The sequence below is a fragment of the Geotrypetes seraphini genome, chromosome 2 (genome assembly GCF_902459505.1).
Source record: "Geotrypetes seraphini chromosome 2, aGeoSer1.1, whole genome shotgun sequence".
Lineage (NCBI taxonomy): Eukaryota > Metazoa > Chordata > Amphibia > Gymnophiona > Dermophiidae > Geotrypetes > Geotrypetes seraphini.
Window position 1 is genome coordinate 228,989,845 of NC_047085.1, and position 22,133 is coordinate 229,011,977.

At 44.7% G+C, this 22,133-nt stretch overlaps 1 protein-coding gene across 2 annotated transcripts in view; it reads left to right on the top strand.

Annotated features, from left to right (window-relative positions):
* The first annotated feature begins 9,387 nt into the window (after positions 1-9,387).
* MYH9 (myosin heavy chain 9) overlaps positions 9,388-22,133 on the top strand; it is an 807,001-nt gene continuing 794,255 nt past the window's right edge. Inside the window, exon 1 of one of the 2 annotated variants that reach the window (XM_033935132.1) lies at positions 9,388-9,727. The gene's annotated coding sequence lies outside the window, so the exon portion shown is untranslated. The remainder of the gene's footprint in view (positions 9,728-22,133) is intronic. The other variant, XM_033935133.1, reaches the window with a different exon arrangement.

A 22,133-nucleotide genomic window follows, 5' to 3' on the forward strand; every position in this document is an offset into this window, starting at 1 on the left:
GGCATAAGAGGCGGGAACCCGTTCCACCCTGTTTGTTGATGTAGTACATCGCAACTTGATTGTCTGTGCACAACAGGACAACTTGAGGAAAGAGAAGATGCTGGAAGGCCTTGAGGGCATAAAACATCGCTCTGAGTTCCAGGAAATTGATGTGATGTTTCTTTTCCTGGGCTGTCCAAAGGCCTTGAGTTTGGAACTCGTTCAAATGAGCTCCCCATGCATAAGGAGAGGCATCGGTGGTGATGACTAGTTGATGAGGAGGTTGATGGAACAGAAGACCTCTGGATAGATTTGAGTATACCAACCACCATTGTAGAGATTGACGAAGAGATGACGTCACAGATATGTGACGTGAGCAAGGATCCGTCGCTTGGGACCATTGAGTAGCAAGGGTCCATTGAGGAGTGCGCAGGTGAAGACGTGCGAGGGGTGTGACATGAACCGTGGACGTCATGTGACCCAAGAGAATCATCATTTGCTTTGCTGAGATGGAACGCTGTGGAAGCACTTTCTGACATAGAGATTGAAGCGTTTGAAGACGGTTGGATGGCAGGAACGCTCTCATGAGGACTGTGTCCAAGACAGCTCCTATGAATTGAAGTCTCTGAGTGGGGATGAGATGAGATTTGGGTAGATTGATCTCGAACCCCAGAAATTGAAGAAACCTGATGGTTTGGTTGGTGGCCAGGAGAACAGTCTGAGATGTATTGGCCTTGATTAACCAGTCGTCCAGGTAAGGGAAGACCTGAAGGTGATGAGATCGTAGAAAGGCAGCTACCACAATCAGACATTTGGTGAACACTCTCGGAGAGGAGGCAAGACCGAAGGGCAGCACCTTGTATTGGTAATGACAACGATTGATCATGAAGCGTAGGTACTGTCTGGAGGCCAGATTGACCGGTATATGAGTGTATGCTTCTTTGAGATCGAGGGAACATAGCCAGTCGCTTTGATTTAGAAGAGGATAAAGAGTGGCCAGAGAAAGCATTTTGAACTTTTCTTTGACCAAACATTTGTTGAGATCGCGGAGATCTAAAATGGGTCTGAGATCTCCTGTTTTTTTTGGGACTAAAAAGTAACGGGAGTAGAATCCCTGTCCCTTTTGATCTAGAGGAACCTCCTCTATGGCGTTCAGAAGGAGGAGGGATTGCACCTCCTGGAGAAGGAGGAAAGACTGAGGAGTGTGCAAAGCAGACTCTTTTGGTTGACTTGGAGGAGGTAGAGTCTGAAAGTTGAGAGAGTAGCCGTGGTGGATGATGTTCAGGACCCACTGATCTGACGTGATAAGTTCCCAACGGCTTATGAAGTAAGTAAGGCGCCCTCCTATAGGCTGTGGAAGGTGGGTAGAAGGAACAAGACTGGCTATGTTCTGGAGAACCAAGTCAAAAGGGTTGTGTAGACTTTTGTGAAGGTGTAGGTTTTACCTGCTGCTGTTGTTGAGGCTGTCTAGCAGCTGGTCGTTGTTGTCTCTGACGTCTAGGTTGTTGTGCAGCTTGAGGCAGAGGACGAGCCACAAATCTACGTTGGTAGGAAGATTGTGGACGAAAAGGCCTGGTTGGTGGAGGCTTCTTAGTTTTAAGAAGCGTGTCCCATCTGGTCTCATGAGCCGATAGTTTCTGAGTAGTGGAGTCCATGGAATCTCCAAACAGCTCATCTCCCAAGCAGGGTGCATTGGCTAGCCGATCCTGGTGATTGACGTCGAGTTCTGAAACTCGAAGCCAGGCTAGCCGTCAGCTGCTTAAGATAGAAAGAGAAATGAAAGGCGTAATTTCCTGACCGATTGGCCAACATTGCATTTTGGTATAGCCTTTTTCCAAACTTATCCATAGATTTGCCCTCTCTGCCAGGAGGGACTGAAGCATATACACTAGCTCCCTTGGACTTTTTTAAGGTGGACTCAACCAAAAGGGACTCATGAGGCAATTGGGGTTTGTCAAACCCAGGAATAGGAATGACCTTATACAAGGAATCCAATTTTCGGGGAGCCCCAGGAATAGTTAAGGGAGATTCCAGATTCTTATAAAAAGTCTCTCTCAAGATGTCATGGAGAGGTAACTTAAGGTATTCCTTTGGAGGTTGGTCAAAATCCAAAGCATCTAGAAAAGCCTTGGATTTCTTTGACTCAGCCTCCAAAGGAATGGAGAGAGAGTCACACATTTCCTTTAAAAAGGAAGAAAAAGAAGACACTTCTGGTCTAAAGGAGGGTCCTAAAGCAGACTGGTCCTCATCACCAGAAGAGCATTCTCCCTCAGAAAGAATAGGATCCTCTGAGTCACCCCATAAGTCAGGATCCCGAACCTGAAAACTCCTGTCTCGAGACTCCGGTGTGGAAGGCTCTAAATGACGGGATTTGCGAAGAGACTTCCCTGACCTGCCTGACTCGGTACCGGGAGATGTCACTGTACGTACCGGAGCCGAAGTCTGTACAGCTTGATGGTGAGCTCTTGGCTCCGGTGCAAGAATCGGCATGGACACCGATGAAACAGATTGTACCGGTACCGACAAAGTGGACGTCGATAAAATAGGACAGTCCACTATCGGTACCGGTGGCTCAGACCGAACTGGTACCGGCAAGTTCGGTGCCAGGAACGAAGGCAGGAGGTGCTGCAATTGTTCTTTGAGTTGCGCCTGCAGAACAGCAGCTATACGGTCCTCGAGGGAAGGCACCGGTACCGTTTTTTTCTTTAATGGTACCTGCGGTGCCGCTCTACGCCCCGAGGATGAAGACCCCGATGTAGAGGGGCTCACCTCTATTGGGGCGGAGCGCTTCCGTGGGCGCCTCGAGGTCGGCAGGATTGGGCTCGCTGCCATCGAGACCGGAGGACGCTCCAACGGGGAAGGCTTCTTAGCCGGCTTACCTGCAGGAGTCGACACCGACGCGGTATCGCGTGGTGTCGATGAAGTGGGAGCCGACTGCGCCGGTGCCGGTGTAGAATCAGACATTTCGGCACCAAACAGTAATTTCTGTTGAATTTCTCTATTTTTAAGAGTTCTCTTTTTTAAAGTAGCACAGCGGGTGCAGGTAGATGCTTGATGGTCGGGACCAAGACACTGGAGACACCAATTATGAGGATCAGTTAGTGAAATTGGTCGTGCACACCGCTGGCACTTTTTGAAGCCGGGTTGAGGGGGCATGAATGTAAAGACGGCTTCAGCCAAATCGAAGGCCGAGGCCTCGATGGTGGCTAAAGGCCCCGCCGGGGCAAAACCGAAAAAGAAGGAAAAAAAAAACACAATTTTTTTTTTTTTTTTTAAAAACAAAGAAATTAAAGAAAAAGGAAAGGAAATAATATTTCCTCAACAAGTTTACGCGAGCGGGAAGTTACACAAAAATTCTCTCACAACGGCCGTTGAAAGAGATGCGTCTTCTTAGCTCCGCAGAAACTAAGAAACTGGGGACCGCGCGCCTCTGTCGGGCGGGAAGGCACTCGCGCGTGCGCGGTGCGGCCTACCAGAACTTTCCAAGTTCTTAGAGTGCAATCACTCTAAAATTGTCCGTCGGTGCCGTCACCCATCAGTCAAGAATATGCTGCCTGCTTGTCCTGGGATAATATACATTTTTATTCCAATTTTTATGGCAGTCTGAGGGGGGTCAATGATCACTGGGGGAGTGTGTAGGGGTCTGTTCTTTGTCCCTGCAGTGGTTATCTGGTCACTTTGGATACCTTCGGGGCACTTAGACCTGGTTTTAGATTGCCTAAGTCACAATGTATAAGTTCCGTCCAGGCAGCCTTGTAAAACTAGGTCGGCCCATATCTGCCCAAATCCTGCCCTCACCTTTTCTCCAAAAATGCTCCTTTCAGCTCTGGGTGCACAGCGGTATTCAGAGGCCTAAAATGTCCTTGGATAAGTCAAAAATCCGTTTTGATTATTGGCACTTGGACGTCCTATCTTTAGGTCGTCCAAGTGCCGACTTGGGTGGATTTTTAGACGTATTTCTGTTTTGATTATAAGACCCATAGTGTATTCAACAACACTAACAAAAATCCTGAGGTTACTAGCAGCTATAAACCTATCAGTGTTTTTGGTAAACTGCCAAAAGGCCACCAGACTTCAGCTCTGATAGCCTTTAGTAAGGAGACAAACGGGGAGACAAAACATTTTTTAGATATATCAGTGATAGGAAGAAATACAAAAGTGGCATTGTGAGACTCAAAACTGAAGGAGAAGAATATGTAGAAGCTGATAAAGAAAAGGCTGAATTGCTTAACAAATATTTCTGTTCTGTATCCACGGGTGAAGATCTGGGAGCGGGACTGCAGAAGACATGCAAATAGGGATGGTGGAGCAGTAGATCCTGATCGATCAGAGAGTTGTGTTCGTGAGGAGCTAGCTAAATTAAAGGTAGACAAAGCGATGGGGTAGGATGGTGTATATCCGAGGGTGCTGAAGGAACTTAGGGAAGTTCTGGTGGTTCTGCTGACTGACCTTTTCAATGCTTCTCTAGAGTTGGGAGTGGTGGCGGAGGACTAGAGAAGGGCAGATATGGTTCAGCTACACAAAAGTGGAAGTAAGGAAGAAGTAGGGAATTAAAGGCAGGTAAGTCTGACTTCTGTGGTAAGCAAATTAATGGAAACACTTTTAAAACAGAGAATGGTGAAGTTTCTGGAATCCAGTGGATTACAGGACCAGAGGCAACATAGATTCATTAGAGGTAGGTCTTGTCAGACAAATCTGATCAATTTCTTAAACTGGGTGACCAGAGAATTGGATAGAGGGAATGCGCTAGATGTGGTGTATTTAGATTTTAGCAAAGCCTTTGACAGTGTACCACACAGATGGCTAATAAATAAACTGAGTGCTCTTGATATGGGCCCCAAAGTGACGGGCTGGGTCAAGAACTGGTTAAGTGGGAGATGACAGAGGATAGTGGTCAATGGAGATTGCTCTGAGGAAAGGGATGTTACCAGTAGTGTGCCTCAAGGTTCTGTTCTTGGGCCTGTTATTTTCAACATTTTTATAAGCGATATTGCTGATTAGCTGTCAGGTAATATTTGCCTCTTTGCAGATGATACCAAAAACTGCAATAGACACCCCAGATGTTGTGAATGACATGAAGACAGACCTAGTGAAGTGTGAAGAATGGTTTGAAATTTGGCAGCTACAATTTAATGCTAAGAAATGCAAGATCATGCATTTGGGCTGCAAAAACCCGAAGGAACGGTACAGTTTAGGGAGTGAAGAACTTTTATGCATGATAGATGAGTGGGACTTGGGTGTGATTGTATGTGATGATCTTAAGGTGGTCAAACAAGTTGAAAAGGTGACGGCAAAAGCTAGAAGGATGCTAGGGTGCATAGGAAGAGGTATGGCCAGTAGAAAAAAAAAAGAGGTATTAATGCCCCTGTATAAGACTCTGGTGAGACCTTATTTAGAATATTGTATACAATTTTGGAGACCGCATCTTAAAAAGAATGGAGTCGGTCCAGAGGAATGCTACTAAAATGGTGTCTGGTCTTCAGCATAAGGCGTATAGGGACAGATTTAAAGATCTCAATATGTACACTTTAGAGGAAATGCTGGAGATGGGCAATATGATAAGAAATGTTTAAATACCTATGTGGCGTAAATGCACATCAATAGAGTCTCTTTCAATTGAAAGGAAGCTCTGGAATGAGAGGGCATAGGATGAAGTTAAGAGGTGATAGGCTCTGGAGTAATCAAAGAAAATACTTTTTTACAGAAAGGCTGGTAGATGCGTGGAACAATCTGCCAGAAGAAATGGTGGAGACAGAGACTGTGTCTGAATTCAAGAAGGCGTGGGATAGGCACATGGGATGTCTGAGAGAGAGATAATGGTTACTGTGGATGGGCAGATTAGATGAGCCATTTGGCCTTTATCTGCCATCATGTTTCTAAGTTGAATTACCAAAGATTAGCTACAGCTAATATATGTGGTTTTCTGTTAGCATTAACTGTGCAAGATGGATCTGTACTAATCTGGCTTCTTTAGTCTTCCAGTAGGTTTATTGATGATCTTATACCCATTGCAGTGTTTGGTGCTATGTTTTCTTAAGTAGGTCCTTTATTACGTGACTCGTGAAAGTTACTGCTATTATTATGTATGGTAGATTTATGGTATGGTAGATTTGCTCTTCGGATCCTGGGTGACATTTGTAGTGTTCTATATTACTTCACCATATGCCTGTTTTTGGATTTGGATTTAGATCACACCTTTCTCAGTAATAGCTTATGGCAAGTTTCATTCAGATACAGTAGGTATTTTCATCATCCTGGAGGGCTTACTATTTAAGTTTTATACCTGATTCAATGATAAGTGGTTTGTCCAAGATTTCATGAAGCAGCAGTGACCTCCCTGGTTCTCAGGCTGTACCTCTATTAGGTGCAGCTGTTTCTTTCATATATGCAGAACACAGACAGACCCTCACCCAGTATAACCACAAATTAAAAATACAAATATGTAGAAAAATATAAAAATGAACCAAGAAGCTACAGTGCAACACCAGAGAAAGAGAAAAAGTGATGCATGTTCCCGTGTACTGTGCAAAATACAAAGATAGCAGAAGTAAATTAAAAAAACTGACATAATCCAATCACTACATTAAAAGTTAACAGATATAAATAAAACAAAGGTGGAAAAATATAATGATGATATTTTATTGGACTAAATACATATTTCAGTTAGCTTTCAGAGGCCAGAACTACCTTTCTCAGGTCAGGACAGTATCCTGCAGTTAGGGTATCTTGTTCTGACAGGAGTAAGGAGGGTTTGCTCTCCAAAAGTTAGTCCAATAAAAATGTATCAATTTATTTCCATTTTCTATATTTATGTTAAATAACACAGCTACTACACTACTTTATCCTATACTAAAAATAAAATCCATTGTTTTTACCTTTGTTGTCTGTCTATTTTCTCTTTCTAATTGTCTCTCCCTTTTACTAAACCACGGTATAGGTTTTTACCGTGGCTCAGAGTGCTAAATGCTTATAGCGCCTTGGGCCGCAGTAGATAAAACAAAGCTTAATAAAAGAGGGCTTGTTTTACTCCCGGTCTTTGGTTTCTGCTTTCCTTAGCTTCTCCTTAACTCTCTTGCCATGATTTCCTGTCCATTTGTCATTTTCCTCTCCTTTCAGTTTATTTTTCTGCCTCTCTCTGGATTTAATTCTTTCCTACTATAGTTTTCAATTTTCCTTTTTTTTTACTGTGTCTACCTACAGTTTGCCATTTCTTTCCCTTATTCTGGCTCTCCTATTTCACTTCCTCAATCCTCTTTCACCTCCTCCCCCGCCCACATCAGCATTTGCCTCCTCTTTTTCTCTTCCATCCAGAGTCCCTTCTCTCCCCCTTCTATTCAACACCTACCCTTCTCATGCCTTACTTCCATCAGTGCCTTTTCCTTTCTCTCTCCAGTCAGTCTTTCTCTACACAGTCAGTCTTCTCTCTCTCCCTCATACCATCTACCTCTTCTTTCCTCCATACCATTAATTGTGTCTGCCCCTTCCCCTTAAATTCAACATGCTTGTTCCCATGTTCTCCTTTTTTCCAGATTCTGCCTTCCTTCCCCTCTATTCAACCTGTCTGTGCCCCTGTCTTCCCATCTAGCAATTCTGTCCCCCTCCCCTTCTATCTACTGTGTCTGCCCCCTCTTATATCCAGACTCTGCCTCGCCTCCCCTCCCATCCAGCATATCTGTCCCTTTATCCAGATCCTTCCTCTCCCCTCCAGTGTCCCCCCCTCTCCTCCCTGTATCTAGAATCTACTTCTCCCCTCCTACATTCAACACGTCTCTCCCTGGTATCCAGACTCTGCCTTCTCTCCTATATTCAGCATGTCTGTCTCCCCTTCCATTCAGCATCTGCCCTCCTCCTCCCCTCCCCTCGTATCCAGTCTCTGCCTCCTCTCCCCTCCTACATCCTTGTCTGCCTCCCTTTCCCCCATGTATCCAGACTCTGCCTCCTCTCCTTCATTCAGTGTCTGTCTCCCCTCTTCTTCCATCCAGCGTGTCTGTTCACTTTTCCTCTTGTATTCAGATTCTGCCTTCTCTCCCCTCCTATATCCAGCATGTCTGCCCTTTTCTCTCCAGGCTCTTCCTCTTGCATCCAACTACCCCCTCCCACCTGACACCCTAGCCACTGCCACAACCATTGCTGCTTCTCCAGACTAACAGCAGAAAAGATAAAACCTTCACAGGGCTGTTCTGTTCAACCTTGCGGCTGACGGACCTACCTCTCCCTGACATTACTTCTAGTTCTGGGGTAGAGATGGCAGCTGCGAGGATGAATGGAGTGTTCCTGGAATAGCTTTATCTTTGTTTTGTCACACCGCCACTGCTGCTGCTGTTAGTCTGGAGAAACAGCAGCAGCTGCGGTGGTCAGGTGTGAGCGAGTGGGGTGATCTTCATGTGTCTGGCTCTGATTTTTGGGGGTGCCATGGCATCCGTGGCCCCTCCTTTTCTGATGCCTATGATGGCAGCGGCATACTATGGCTTACTGCAAAGATCCAGCTTCCCTATTACCACAGGAATACCATGAAAACAATTCCTGTTCGTGCAGTATTCCCATGGGATTTTCCAAAGTTTTTCACATTATCGCAGTAATGGTTCCTGTGTCACTTGCTAGTACTGATATAATATACTGTACAAGTTGGTAGATCTTCTTTCTAAAAGAGAATCTTCAGAGAGAAGATGAAGAATGTAATTACTCTGTTCAAGGAGTATTGCAAAGTGCTCATATTCATTCAAAACAACTACTGTACTTTAATTTTCCAGGAAATATGCCCCTTGAAAAACAAGCAACTAAAACCTGCTTGCCAAAAATCTTTAAATAGTAACGTGTTATGGCAGAGTTAATCTATTATAAAATTGAAATTAAAACCCATACTAAAATGTGCATAGAGGACTGAAAAGAAAACCCCCCAACTTTTTAATATCAAAGACGTAGCTCTAAAGCAACACCACTACCAAAATAAAGTTAACGTATAACAACACAACTTTTCTCCCAATCAGACTCTTCCAGATATTTTAACACTTAATAATACCCAAGGCTCTGCTATAGCTCTGTTCCCCTTTATTAAGCCATTGTACAGTATGACCTGCTCTATCAAAGACCTAAATTACATACCACTATCCCTCCCTTAACACGGGACGTTCCATTAATAACCGCAAGCCGTTGGCTAATTATACTGCCATTCAAATAATCGCTAATTGCACTGGAGAAAGTCCCTGGAAACAAAACTCCCTGCTAGGCGGGACCAAACTGGTTGAAGAGGCAACAAATGGTAACGCAGACGAACGAAGCGTAGGGGTGGGGCTATTTCAGGTGTGCGCGCGAGCCAAGGGCGTTAGCGGACACACGGTCCAAAGCTTTGCTGGAAGCGCGGAAGTGAGGAGGCGGGAAAGACGTAGAAACCCCGCCTCGTCTGTCGGAGCGCCCTCCCCTCCCTCCTTGCCGTGATTGGGTGAATGACGTTCCGGTCCCGCCGTGATCGCCTCTGGATTGGAGGAACTGGGGTTGACGTTGGAACAGGCGGGGCGCTGGGTTCGCGCGGCCGCTCCCAGAGCCGGCTTCAAACCTTCTCAGGCTGGGCTGGACTGGACTTTGACGCCAGTTGCCGGTTGGTAGCAGGACGTTGTCTAAAATTATTATTATTTTTTTTTTCTTTTCGTTCCCTCTTGTCTCCATTTACAGGCCAGGAAATAACTCTGTTTCTTCTCTCTTACTCATCTACCCGCCGAAGTGCGGCGAGGCGAAGCTGAAGAAAAGTCGGGTGAGTTTTGATATTGTTTGTTTCCCCCCCCCCTTCTGTTTGCTCTTCCCTTGCTGAGAAAAGTTGCGCATAGTTTTGTGCTCTGGAAGTGGGGAGGAGCGTTGGCTTCAGGTAATGCCACCTCAGGCTATGCCGCGCCCGCCACCTTCGGTAAGGGCCTCGCCTTCCTGACCAGCCGTCTTTCACTGCACATTTTGGAGCTTCCTTTTAAGAGTAACGTAATGTTAAGATCGTCTTTAGTTGACAAATGGTGTTTTGTTGTTGTTATTTTAAATTCTACTGCTTCTACCTTTCAGCCTCTTTTTTTTTTTCTCTCATAATGCGGTTAAAGCTAAACTGGTTTTCCGTTTGTTTTTTGTTTTTTTTAATGAACGTGTTTTTGCTATTATCGTTTAGGTAAACAATGTGTCTTTTATTTGTTTGAAATCTGTGGTGGTCCTGTTCTACTTTTGTGCCTGCTGTGGCGACTCGGAAACGTTATCGAAGGCTGCCTGTTTTATTTCAAGTATAAACTTCAGTTCGGCCTCGGCTGTTTGGAAAAGTTCGGATCACGAAACTGTGCCGCTTTCTTTTCTCCTCGTGGGAGTAGGGAGCGAGTATCGTGTAGCGTGCTCCATTAAAGGTGTGGCAGGTCAGTCTCCCAACCGCCAGAGAGTAGTCAGCTGGTTCCGTGAAGTTGCTGAGGTGTGCTTTCTTCTTGCCTAAAGCTTGACAACCATGAAAGGTTTTGGCAAGTTACAGTATTTAATCCCCCCCCCGTACCAGCGTCCATCTCCTGACGTACTCGTCTAACAATTGAAAGTAGTTTTGCAGGGAGTAAGCATCCCAGTAGCAGAACGGTAAAAGCTGCTCAAGAAATGAGTCTCACCTACTCTGTGTATTGAAGAGCACCATCATGGAGACCACTCCACTTCATGCAAAACCGCTGTTAACTCTTCTGCTTATTTTTTTTGGAAAATCTAATCTCGAGTCGACCTTTTTTTTCAGGCGTCAAGGATTTATCAGTTCACTTGGATGGGGGAAGGGCCGGGGCAGGGTGAGATCTCGATCCGTTAGCATAGGCTTAGTTTAACGGGTTCCCGCGGTTAGGCCAGTTGCAAGGCAGTGGCAGGGAAGTATTGGTGAGCTCGGGCACTTTTGGCGTTTCTAATACAGGGCTTGGCTTCCGCTCTTTTTCATCTCATTTCCTCATTCTGGCTGTGTCTCTATTCTTTCGTCTAGCTCTGCACTACTAGAAGGGAAGTGTGGTGAATTGACAAAAGTTTGCTCTAAATCTTTTTGAGCTACCCTGCTGTGTAGCACAACACTGACCATTTTTTTCCAGTTATTTCAGATCGGTTTGGGAGCTGGACGATCAGTTTTATTTTATATTCATAAGTTACATATTTTTAAGTACTTTTGTACTTAAGTTCAGTAATTGTGTTACTATATATGTATAAATACTGTATCTTTGGGATGAGAATGTTTTATATCTCAGTAGAGGCCTAGACTGGGTGACTTCATCAGGGGCTGAGAACTAGGGAAGCCAATGTTCAAATCATGATAACACTTGTGACCTTCAGCAAGTTTTTTTTTCCTCTGCTGCAGGTGTAAGCTTAGATACCAAGGGGAAGATTCTCAAAACTAAAATGTGCCTTTAACATGCTTGCTAAACTGGTTCCAGCTGGTTTGCATGTATTTTAGGTGCGGATTATCAAAAGGGCTTAAAGTGGTCTTTTTGAAGTTTCCTAACAGTGTCTACTACTGCCTTGCAAATGTAGTACAACAAGGTCATTAATATTAAAATGAGTACTCGGAGTGATTTCCTAACTTCGTTGTGTCACATATGTGGCCAAAATTTGCTGACGGGTCTGAGCTGTCGTAGTCTTACTTTCTGATCAGTGCATGAGTGCTGATTGGCTCAGGCACTGACAGGAAAGTAAAGTTTGACAACTCAGACCCCCCAACCAAAAAAAAAAGAAATAGGAAGATCGACAGAAGAGATGCCCGCCCTTCCCTACCTTATTCACGAAGTCCAGCCAGAAGGACACCTACTTTCTCTGGCTGGCAGGCCTGACTCTTACATCTCTCCCGCTGCATGGTGGGTGGGGGTGGGTAATAGTGTCAAGGGATTGTGCAACACGGTGAAAGAGTGGGCATTCTCCCACTGCGGGGTGGGTAGTAGTTTTGGGAGTTTGCTTTACGACGGGAGAGAGTGGGTGTCTCTCCTGCTGCCAGAGGTGGGTATCTGCAGGTTGTGTGGTGGGGGAGAGTGAGCATCTTTCCTGCTTATCTTCAGTTTGGTGTTTTTTTAATATGCGGATGTATTCTGCACATATGCTGATCACTACCACCAGCGACTCATCTCAAGTAAATTTTGCGAGCCTATATTAACATCTGTGAACCTATACAATAGTGACTTTGGTAGCAGCCCATCAGATTTTATCGTGAAGTTTTGAGAATCTTCCTCTCCTTCATTTAGGAAGAAGACATTTGTCTACTATTTCTGAATGTACAGTAATTGCCTTGAGCTACTACTGAAAAGAGCAAAAACTAAATCATATCCATACTAAGTCCTGTTTTTTTTTCCCTGTTATGACCTGTAAGTAAGTTTCTGGTGCTTCTGTGTTACTGCTTTAATCACAGCCCTGAAGTCTTCCTGTTTATGATCTTTGTAGTACATTGGCATTTTTTTCTGACACGCCCTGCTGTTTCATTGTGCAAGAAAGCACTACTGTCGCATATACTGTATAAACTGAGAAATCAGTAGCCACTTCTGCTGGAGAGCTTGATAGTAAGTTTTTAACTTTTACAATTGCTCAAAAGCAGCTTCTAGTTTTTAAACACAGGTGTTTTATTTTTTTTTTTAACTAAGTTATAAATTGCTATGACTTTCCACATAGTTAATTGGTAGAAGTGGGGATAACATTGTATTGAAGAACTAACCCCCTTTTCTATTAAACTGCGCTAGCAGTTTTTAGCGCAGAGGGCTGCGCTGAATGGCCCGTGCTGCTTCCGACACTTATAGGAACTCTGAGTGTTGGGAGTAGCGCGGGCCATTCAGCGTGGCTTCCCGTGCTAGAAACTGCTAGCACAGTTTAATAGAAGAGGCCCTAAGAGTTTTGAAGTACAGGTGGCTTACCAAAGGAGTTAAAAAAAAAAAAAGTGTAGCTATTCCCATAGATAATTAATTTTTTTATTTTAAAGATTCCCATTTTACTAAGCTATCACTTTGGATGCGGTAGAGGAAAGGCCCTGTCGGGGCTGGCTGCTTTGGTTAAGGAATGTGGAGGGTTGGCGGGTCAGGACTGCTGCTACTGCTTTGGGACACAGAGGGAGGAGGGGTTGGTAGGTCAGGTCCGCTGCTGCTGCCTCGGGTAAGTAATGGGGGTCCAGGAGGCCAGACCCACGCGAAGGGAGGGAGGGCAGACCTGTGGGGGCGGTGGACCAGGTATGTGTGTGGAGGGTCCATCAGGGTGAAGGGCTGGGGAGGGGCAGCCTGCCCAAAGATTCAGTGCAGTGGCCAGGGAGGAAGGAGGTAGATGGGGGAGGGGGGTGGGGTTTGAATTGGTGTAGGTGGTGGTGTTGGGGTGCGATTGGGTGAAGAGGGTTAAAGTAATGGGGAGGGATAGAGTTGCAGTACCATGGGGAGGGGCAGGGGAGAGACAAAAGAGAAATTGGTCCTGGGGTGGGGTACAAGAGAGAGGGTAAAAAAGGAAGAGAAGCTGGATAGGGGTGGAATATAGGGACAGGAAGAAGGTTCATAGACAACGGCGCGAAAGACAAAGGGTTCCCTCCCCACGCCCCCCCCGTCGGAGCCCTAAAAACAGTAATTTTGAGCGGCGTGCGCCTCCGCGCTGCGCTCAGTTGTCTGGGTGCGCCTTTGTCCCAGCGCGCTTTTGACCTGACACCCAGGAAGAATGGCCTTGGAGGCAAAGGAAGGATAGATAGAAATGGAGCTGGGACTGAAAGAGCGATAAATGCAGTGGAGGATTGATGAGGGTCATAGGATACAGAGAACTAAGGAAATGGTGATGAATAGTGCCGGAAGCCAATAAAAGAAAGAAAGACAAAGATAGACAGGGGCAGGGGAGAGAAACAGACAGAAAGAGAGAAATTCTACACATCTATTCTAGCACCCGTTAATGTAACGGGCTTAAACACTAGTTACTTTATAAGAACTCTGGAGAAGATGCTACTGAACCTGAAGAATCCACTATGATCTAAATTAATAATAATAAAATAAAATGTGAACCTGGTATTGAAAGACTTCACAGTTTGTTTTGCATGTTGGTAGAGCCAGCCTTTTCTGCTGATAAATCAGGATTGCATTTCTGCCTCTAGTTTAGAGCAGTAATTTCCAAGTTTAGTTAGGTTTTTTTTTGTTTTTTTGTGAGTTGGGATGCACCTGTTGGACAATGCTCACACTATATATGTAGGTGAGTCAGACCTTTGGTCTGATAGTGTACGGCTCTTCCACAAGCATATGCTGTTAGTGTTGATGACGATTACATTTATATATCTCAATCTAATTTGACTTTTGATGATTATTTGGTAAGGAGTGTCATCATAGTCTACACGATGGCAATGAATATGATATGTAATTGGTGACAACTTGTGTTTTGAAATTGTATATTCTTTTGTATTCTGCTTAGCATGGTAGATAATTACAGAACACAAATGTATTTCAAATACTTAATAAAAGAGTTTGAGATTGTTCTAACCTCCATGGACAGATTTGAGTGTTGAAATCCCTTGATTGCAACGTTGACATGATCTCTTCATTCCCTTGATTGCAGAGTCGACATGGTCTCTTCATACATTTTGCAATCTTCAATACAAGAAGGAGCATGAGTTCTAGTTGCTTCTGGGGCTGAGCTTATTCTAGCAGGAAGTAGAATTAAAAAAAAAAATAATTTTTTTAGTTTAAACAAATTTAAACTAAAAAAATACAGTGCCCAAAAAATAATATAAAGCAATCATTTTTAAAGGAAACCTAGGCACTTCCTCAGACCAATAAAATGAAAAGGGGGAGGACTAAAAAGAATTTGAGAGAATCATGAATACAGGAAAATAGCAAAGACGGGCATCTCGGGCTTTACTTCATTTCTCTTTACATAGTGTCTGTTATCTTCTTGAGATCTAAAAAAGACTTCAGGTGTTCAGGCTGAAAGAAGAAATATCTTAGGCCTAGATATTTGATTACATATTTTGTATGGATATGCTAATAAGTAATTAGCTTGTAATTTCCTTGTTTCCTCTCTCATTGCCAGGAATTGCTTTCTTCTGGGTAGACTTGGTTACATCTGGATATAACCATAACCTCTGTCCACAATAGTAAGAAGCTGACGTTTTAAAATACATCCTCATAATCGAATTCAAGTCTTGTTCAAAGACAAAATTTAACTAAGTGTAGCCCGTTCCTTGACTTGGGAAAAAGATTCCTCCAGGATTTTAGTAATATTGTCAAGTCTTTGTCAAGCCGTATAGCATTCATTGGGACTAAATCATTTACTTCAGTGGTCCCCAAACTTTTTGACACCAAGGACCGCTTTTACAGCGTCAAACTTTTCCAGGGACCAGTACAGGGGGAGGATTCAGGACAGGATAGTAGAGTAGTTTTATACACAATGTACACTACATTTCTATCATCCGCTATAATAATTCCCTTGGCGCGCATGCACACTTAAAAGTTGGTGGATCCGTGGCGCTGTGCCCGCGATGCGCCTCAACTGATTTCTTGATCTCCGACGCTGGCTGACTTCTGACTACGCTGTGCTTGCCGGCTTCCTGACCCTATTCCTCTGAAACCGGAGACGAGGAGAGGGAGGAGAAACAAAGCTGGCAAACACAGTGTTAGAGCCCCCGGAGCATGGCTGAAGTCGCTTCTTGGATAGGGTGCCACTGAAGGAAGATATGGCAGGGAAGGAGGCTTCAACTCGGTGCTCCTGCTTGCTTCAGGCCTTCCTCACTGCTGGGTCCTGCCTTCGCGGAAACAGGAAGTAGGTGGGACCCGACAGACGAAGGACTGAAGCAAGCAGGAGTAGCGAGTTGTGAATGCTAAGCTGCCGATGGCTGTGTGAGACTGCGGGGGGAATGCTGCAGCAGCACCCTTTTGGAGAGACTGAGGAAGACAAGGGGAGAAGAGAAATGCTGCTGTTGCACAGGGGGGGAAGTAAAAGGAAGGGAGAAGGGCTTATGCTGGACAGGGGGAGCAGGGAAGGGTTCCTATTGGACAGGGGGAGAGACAAATAAATAATACAGACAGACAGTGGGCAGGAAAGACAGACAAGGGGGCTAGGGAGAGAGACAGAAATAAATACAGACAAAAATAAAGAAAGGGGGCAAGGAGAAAGAAAGACATACAGAAAAAGAGAAAAAAAATGCCCAAGTCTACACATCTATTCTAGCATCCGTTAATGTAACGGGCTAAAAAACTAGTTAAGTTATGTCGTAATAGAAATTATACAACTTATCATACCAGTGTGAGCCCTGAACTTGTTTTCCTGCAACCAGACGATCCTATCTGGGGACAATGGAAGACAGTGACACGCTGGGCTGCAAGAGATCCCCTTGTGCAACATCTTTCCATTCCTCCTTCCCATCCTGCACAGCAGAACCCTGCCAACACTCCCACCACGAGGCAGACATACCTCTGTTCCGAACAGCGGTGGCAGCATGGCACAGGCTGCTTCGCTGCCTTCCTCGCCAGGGCCTTCCCTCTGCTACCGCATCCCTGATGTCATCAGGTATCTTTCCATCTCTTCCTCCCAACCCCGCCAACCCATCCCCCCTGCACAACACCTTTCCATCTCTCCCTCCCATCCCCCCCATGTGCAGCAGAACCCTGCCAGCCCTCCCACCGTGAGGCCGACGTACCTCTATTTCGAACAGCAGCGGCGGCAACATTGAACAGACTGCTTTGCAGCCTTCCCCGCTGGGGCTTTCCCTGTGCCGCCGCATTACTGAAGATGTTGTCAGTGATGCGGCAGCAGAGGAAAGGCCCCGGTGGGGAAGGCAGTGAAGCAGCCTGTTCAGTAATGCTGCCGACGCCGCTGTTTGGAACAGAGGTAAGTTTGCCTTGCGATGGGAGGGTCGGCGGGATTCTGCTGTGTGGGATGGGAAGGAGGGCTGGAAAGATGTTGCGCAAGGGGATCTCTTGTGGCCTGGCTGTCAGACAGCCATTGCTCATGGACCGGGAGTTGGGGACCCCTCATTTACTTGATCTCCTGTGTCCGCTGCCTTGAATTTACTATGTTTCTCCAAAAATAAGACAGTGTCTTATATTAAATTTGGGTCCAAAAAACGCACTAGGGCTTATTTTCAGGGATGTCTTATTTTTTCATGTACAACAGTCATCTCTCCCTTCCTATTCTCTACCAGCATCATTCCTCCCCTCTCACCCGTCCCCTTGTGTAGCAGAACCCCACCAACCCTCCCACCATGAGACTGACATACCTCGGCTCTGAGACCTCCTAAAGCAGCAGGGGTGGGGGTTATTGAATTGACAAGTCCTTTTTTCCCCCCTCCCAGTAAATCATGCAGCACTAGTGTCAGGGATGGAGTCAGGGAGTGTTGGGAACATTTGGGGGGGGGATGGCTTTGGGGCCTGATCTTAACTAGGGCTTATTTTGGGGGTAGGGCTTATATTAGGAGCATCTTTAAAAATCATGCTAGGGCTTATTTTCAGGATAGGTCTTATTTTGGGGGAAACAGGGTAGTAACAGGCAAATAATAAGCTTTATTTATTGGAGGAATAGCTTCCAAATGATACTTTAAATTTTCCAAAAGAGATTTTTTTAAAACTTCTACTGGTGACAAGCCCAAAATTTTGGGGAAGTGAAGAGATTTAAATGTCTTATTATAGTTCTCAAATTGCTCAATTTTCCTTAAAGTAAATTTTTGATCTTTAATAATTTCAACCAATGTATCTTTCAGTGAAGTAGTCTTGGTTTGAATTTTTTCCATGCAGTCCCTATGAACTTTATTAATATTTAGTGAAAAGGCATCAACTTTGGAAACCTCAAGGTCTTGAGCAGTCTTCCCAACCGTTGCATTCAGTCGTCTTATAGCTTCAAGAAATATCCCCAAAGTGATATCTGACTCTAATGCTGGATTTCCAGCTTTCCCAACATTCTCCTCTGTCTGATTTTCTTCAGGGAAGACACTGCCTCCAGAGCCACCTGGGGGGTCTCCTCCTCTACTCTCTTAAGGCTCGACTGTGGTGTAAGCTCCTCAGCTGGTCATCGAGGAGCGCTTAGTGTCGGGGGAGACAGATCTCCGGTTCCTCTAGGTAAGGGATCTCAAAGTCCCTCCTTGAGGGCCGCAATCCAGTCGGGTTTTCAGGATTTCCCCAATGAATATGCATTGAAAGCAATGCATGCACATAGATCTCATGCATATTCATTGGAGAAATCCTGAAAACCTGACTGGATTGTGGCCCTCAAGGAGGGACTTTGAGACCCCTGCTCTAGGTCGAGTGTTCCCACGCTTGATCCAGATGCAGAACTTGACCCCTGATTTTCAGCTTGAAGGTTGGCGGTGGCTGTTGATCTCTCCAAAAGCTGAGGTATTGTTTGTTGCAGTTGGGTTGACGAGAGAGGCGTCGTCGCAGCCCTCACAAACCCCTTCCTCTTAGTGTGCGGCATATTCACTAGAGCGAAAACAAGAAGAAAAGTCTGCAAGAAACTTGAAAGAGGTAAGCCGCGAGGAAAAATGCGGGAGAGCACAGACATGGAAGTAGAAATTTTAGATCTTTATAATTTTCTTTCCTCTTCAGTCCTACCAATCCTGATGCCCTCCTAGTACATCACCAGCTTTTAGACTGCTCTGAATTGCAGTAATCTTGCTTTCTCTGGTTGGAAAATTATTTTTCTCCTTATCTAACATGTAGCTAAATTGTGCTGCCTGAATCAAGGAAAAATTTTTCAATTTGGCCTATTGAATTGATTTTTCGATTCACTTTTCTCACCCAATCAGGTGTTTCGATTCAAATGTCTTGGTGGGTTTATTTTGTAGACTCTTTACCCACGACTTTTTTTTTTTTTTTTTTTTAATCTCTTAGATCCTAGCTCATGCTCACTGTCTTAACACCAGCTCTAGCAGGATATACATTTCAAATCTGACATATTGTAATCACAAAAAATAAAATTATTTTTCTACATTTTTGTTGTCTGGTCATTTTATTATTCAAATCATGTTGGCCCAGGCTCTGGTTTCTGTTTCTTTTGTTAACTTGCTCGCCAGGGTCTCCTGCCCAGTTGACATTTTCTCCATGCTCACCATCCATCTTCCATCTCTATACCTTCCCTTCCACTGCCATATTCAACATTTCCTTAGCAACAGCAGCAGATTAATCCAGAGTCTAGTGGGATAGCAGACATCTACCAGCATGTGGAGATAGAGAAACTGATTAACAGGTGGTCCTATTGCCTGGCACGCCTCCTGTATCTCCCAGCAGGTGATGGTTGCTATTCAACTAGTTAATTGTCCATAGGACAATTAACTTTCTCCTGTTGGCAATTTCCTTCAGTGAGACAGGGGTGTTCGGCTGAATGGTGCCGGCTTTAGAGGTTACACCTGGCCCCCGCAGGTCCTACCTAACCCTCCCCTCAGATGGTTTGAGGGGTATTAGTTATTCTCTCATTTTTTCTTCTTTCCCCATTAAAAAAAGTAAAGAAGAACAACATTGTTATAGATGGACTGGGCTTTGCTGACAGTCTACAATCTACAACTACCAGTCAGTTTTGGTAAGAGCAATTTTAATTTTTAGTTTGTTTGGTATATGTGCCGGTTTCTGTCAGTTTCTGCGGGTTAGGTATTCTGTCAGCTGTGTTTGCCGGTTTCTGTCAGTTTCGCGAGTTTGTTTATTTTCATCAGCTGTTTGTGTGGGCTTCACGCGTTCTCTTCTTCGGCATGGCTGCAGAGGCAGTGAAAAGGTGTTTGTGCTGTGGGAAGTGGCAAACGCCATCGGGCCTGTATATGGCTGGCTGCACAGACGCTGTGGGTGAGGAATTACACTTCCAGTTCGGTGATTGTTTTTTCCCCACACAGTTTAAGCACGGCCCAGTTCTTCAATCGTGGCAGTGCCTGCTTTGTTTTAGTGCGAGTCGGAGGCAGGAGAAATTTCAGTGACAGCCAGCACTTCAGCTGTCATTACAGCGCCAGTTTTATTGCATGACAATGTGCAGGCAGTGCCGATAGGGGATAATTGTGTGTCATTTACTCCTGAGTTTGTAATGTTGATGCATAAGGCCTTGACAGAACGCTGGCCTTCCAAGCAAGCCTACAGAACGACTGGCTAAGCAGCACCATGATGCACTCCTCATCCTACCTCAACTTCTGAAAACTAATAAAACCAACCTGTTCAACTGATTCTTGACCAGGAATGCCTAAAGTCTTCACTGCTTTCCCACACTGTATGACCTACCCTCCTTTGTAAATCTCCTCGACTTCCTTTTGACCAAAATCTCCCAAAGCCTTCACTACTTACCCCACACTGTACGACCTGCTCCCTATTGACTCACTCTTATTGCAAACTGTCCCTACAATGTTACCTTACTCTATACAAACAGTCATGCACTCAAAAGCCTTCTTTCTGTTTTTTCGCTGTATGTCCAGCTCTTCTTTATTGTAAACCGCCTCGAACTAACTTGGCTTTGGCGGTATATAAACAATTTATTGCAGAGCTCTCAGCTTGCACATAAAAGGGATCTAAACTTGCCTTTACTCCCTGCTAATTTCCCTCCAGTGGAGTCTCAAATGGCTAAGTGTCGCAGAGTAACTCCCACGGATGTACTTCCAGAGGAGGGGAAGTGCCAGATTAGGAGGAAGCACTAGGTAGGGAGGTGGATGATCCTACAGCGCTCCGTCTTTTTAATAGGGAAGAATTATCCTCTTATTTCTAAAGCATTGCAAGATTTAAATATGTCAGGTGGATCCACAGGTGACTGGGGAACCTAACCCTCTTATGGCGGGCACCAGAAAACCACCTAAGACTTCAGTCCGACGGGTTTCGGAGTTGCAGGCTTTGTCCTGCAGGGATCCTTTTTTGTGCATTTCAGATTCAGGGGTGTCAGTTGGAATGGTACCATCATTTCTTCTTAAGGTGGTATCTTCCTTTCATGTTAACCAGTCTCTTCCTTCCTGCTTTCCGGAAGGAGGACTGTGGGGGAACGATTCTCTAAACGTCGTTTCCTAGATGTGCGTAGAATTCTTTTCCATTATCTACAGGTTACTAACAACTTTCGTTGTTCAGACCACCTCTTTTTGTTATTCGTGGGACGCAACAAAGGTATGGCAGCGTCCAAAGCTTCAACCGCTCGTTGGGTTAAACAGACCATTGCTTCCGCTTACTTGATGGCAGGGAAGCAGTTGCTAGAAGAGCTTCATGCCCATTCAACCAGAGCGATAGCTACTTCTTGGGCCGAGTCTAGAGGTCTTTCCTTGGAGGAGATTTGTCGTGGGGCTACTTGGTCTTCTAAGAATACATTTTCTAAGCATTACTGGTTGAATGTAGCAGCGCGTGCGGAGACTGATTTGGTGCTTCGGTCATTGCGGAAGCTGCATTTTTTCCCCACCCAGATTGAGGATTGCTTTGCTATATCCCACTAGTCTCCGGATTTATCTGCTTTTGTTGCTAAGGAAGGAAAAATTATATTCTTACCTGTTAGTTTTCTTTCCTTTAGACGCAGCAGATAAATCCAGAGCCCCACCCTTCCTGAATGTTGACTGTCAGTTTATCTTTTCCAACTTTCAGAAGTTTTGTTATTATTGATAGCTGTATTCTGTATTACCTTTCAAATTTGTTATGGGAAAGAAGTTTGTTTTTTTTTGTTTATTTTTTTTACATAAGCATATTTATTCTGGATGCTTGGGCAAGGAGCAATGCTGAAGATACAGGAGGTGTGCCAGCCAATAGGATCACCTATTAATCAGTTTCTCTATCTCCACCTGCTGGTAGATGTCTACTATCCCACTAGTCTCTGGATTCATCTGCTGCGTCTAAAGGAAAGAAAATTAACAGTGAAGAACATACCAGTAATTTTTCCTTCTGTTTCTTTCCCACTATTCTCTTGTGTGTGCACTCGCTCGCCTAGGATACCTTTATATCACGCTATGGTACCTGCTGCACCTCAGATGCTGTGTTCATTTCTCATCATATTTCAAAAAAAGATATAGTGCAGTGGTCTCAAACATGCGGCCCGCCAGGTACTATTTTGAGGCCCTTGGTATATGTATCATAATCACAAAAGTAAAATAAAACAGTTTTTTGATCATATGCCTCTAACTATAAATTACAATATTATTATTAAGACTTAGCCAAAAGGAAAGATTTATAAACTACTAGCTGATGCCCCGGCGTTGCACGGGTATTTAATTATAGCAATAACACTGTAAATGGATTCAAATAAAGATACTTTATAGT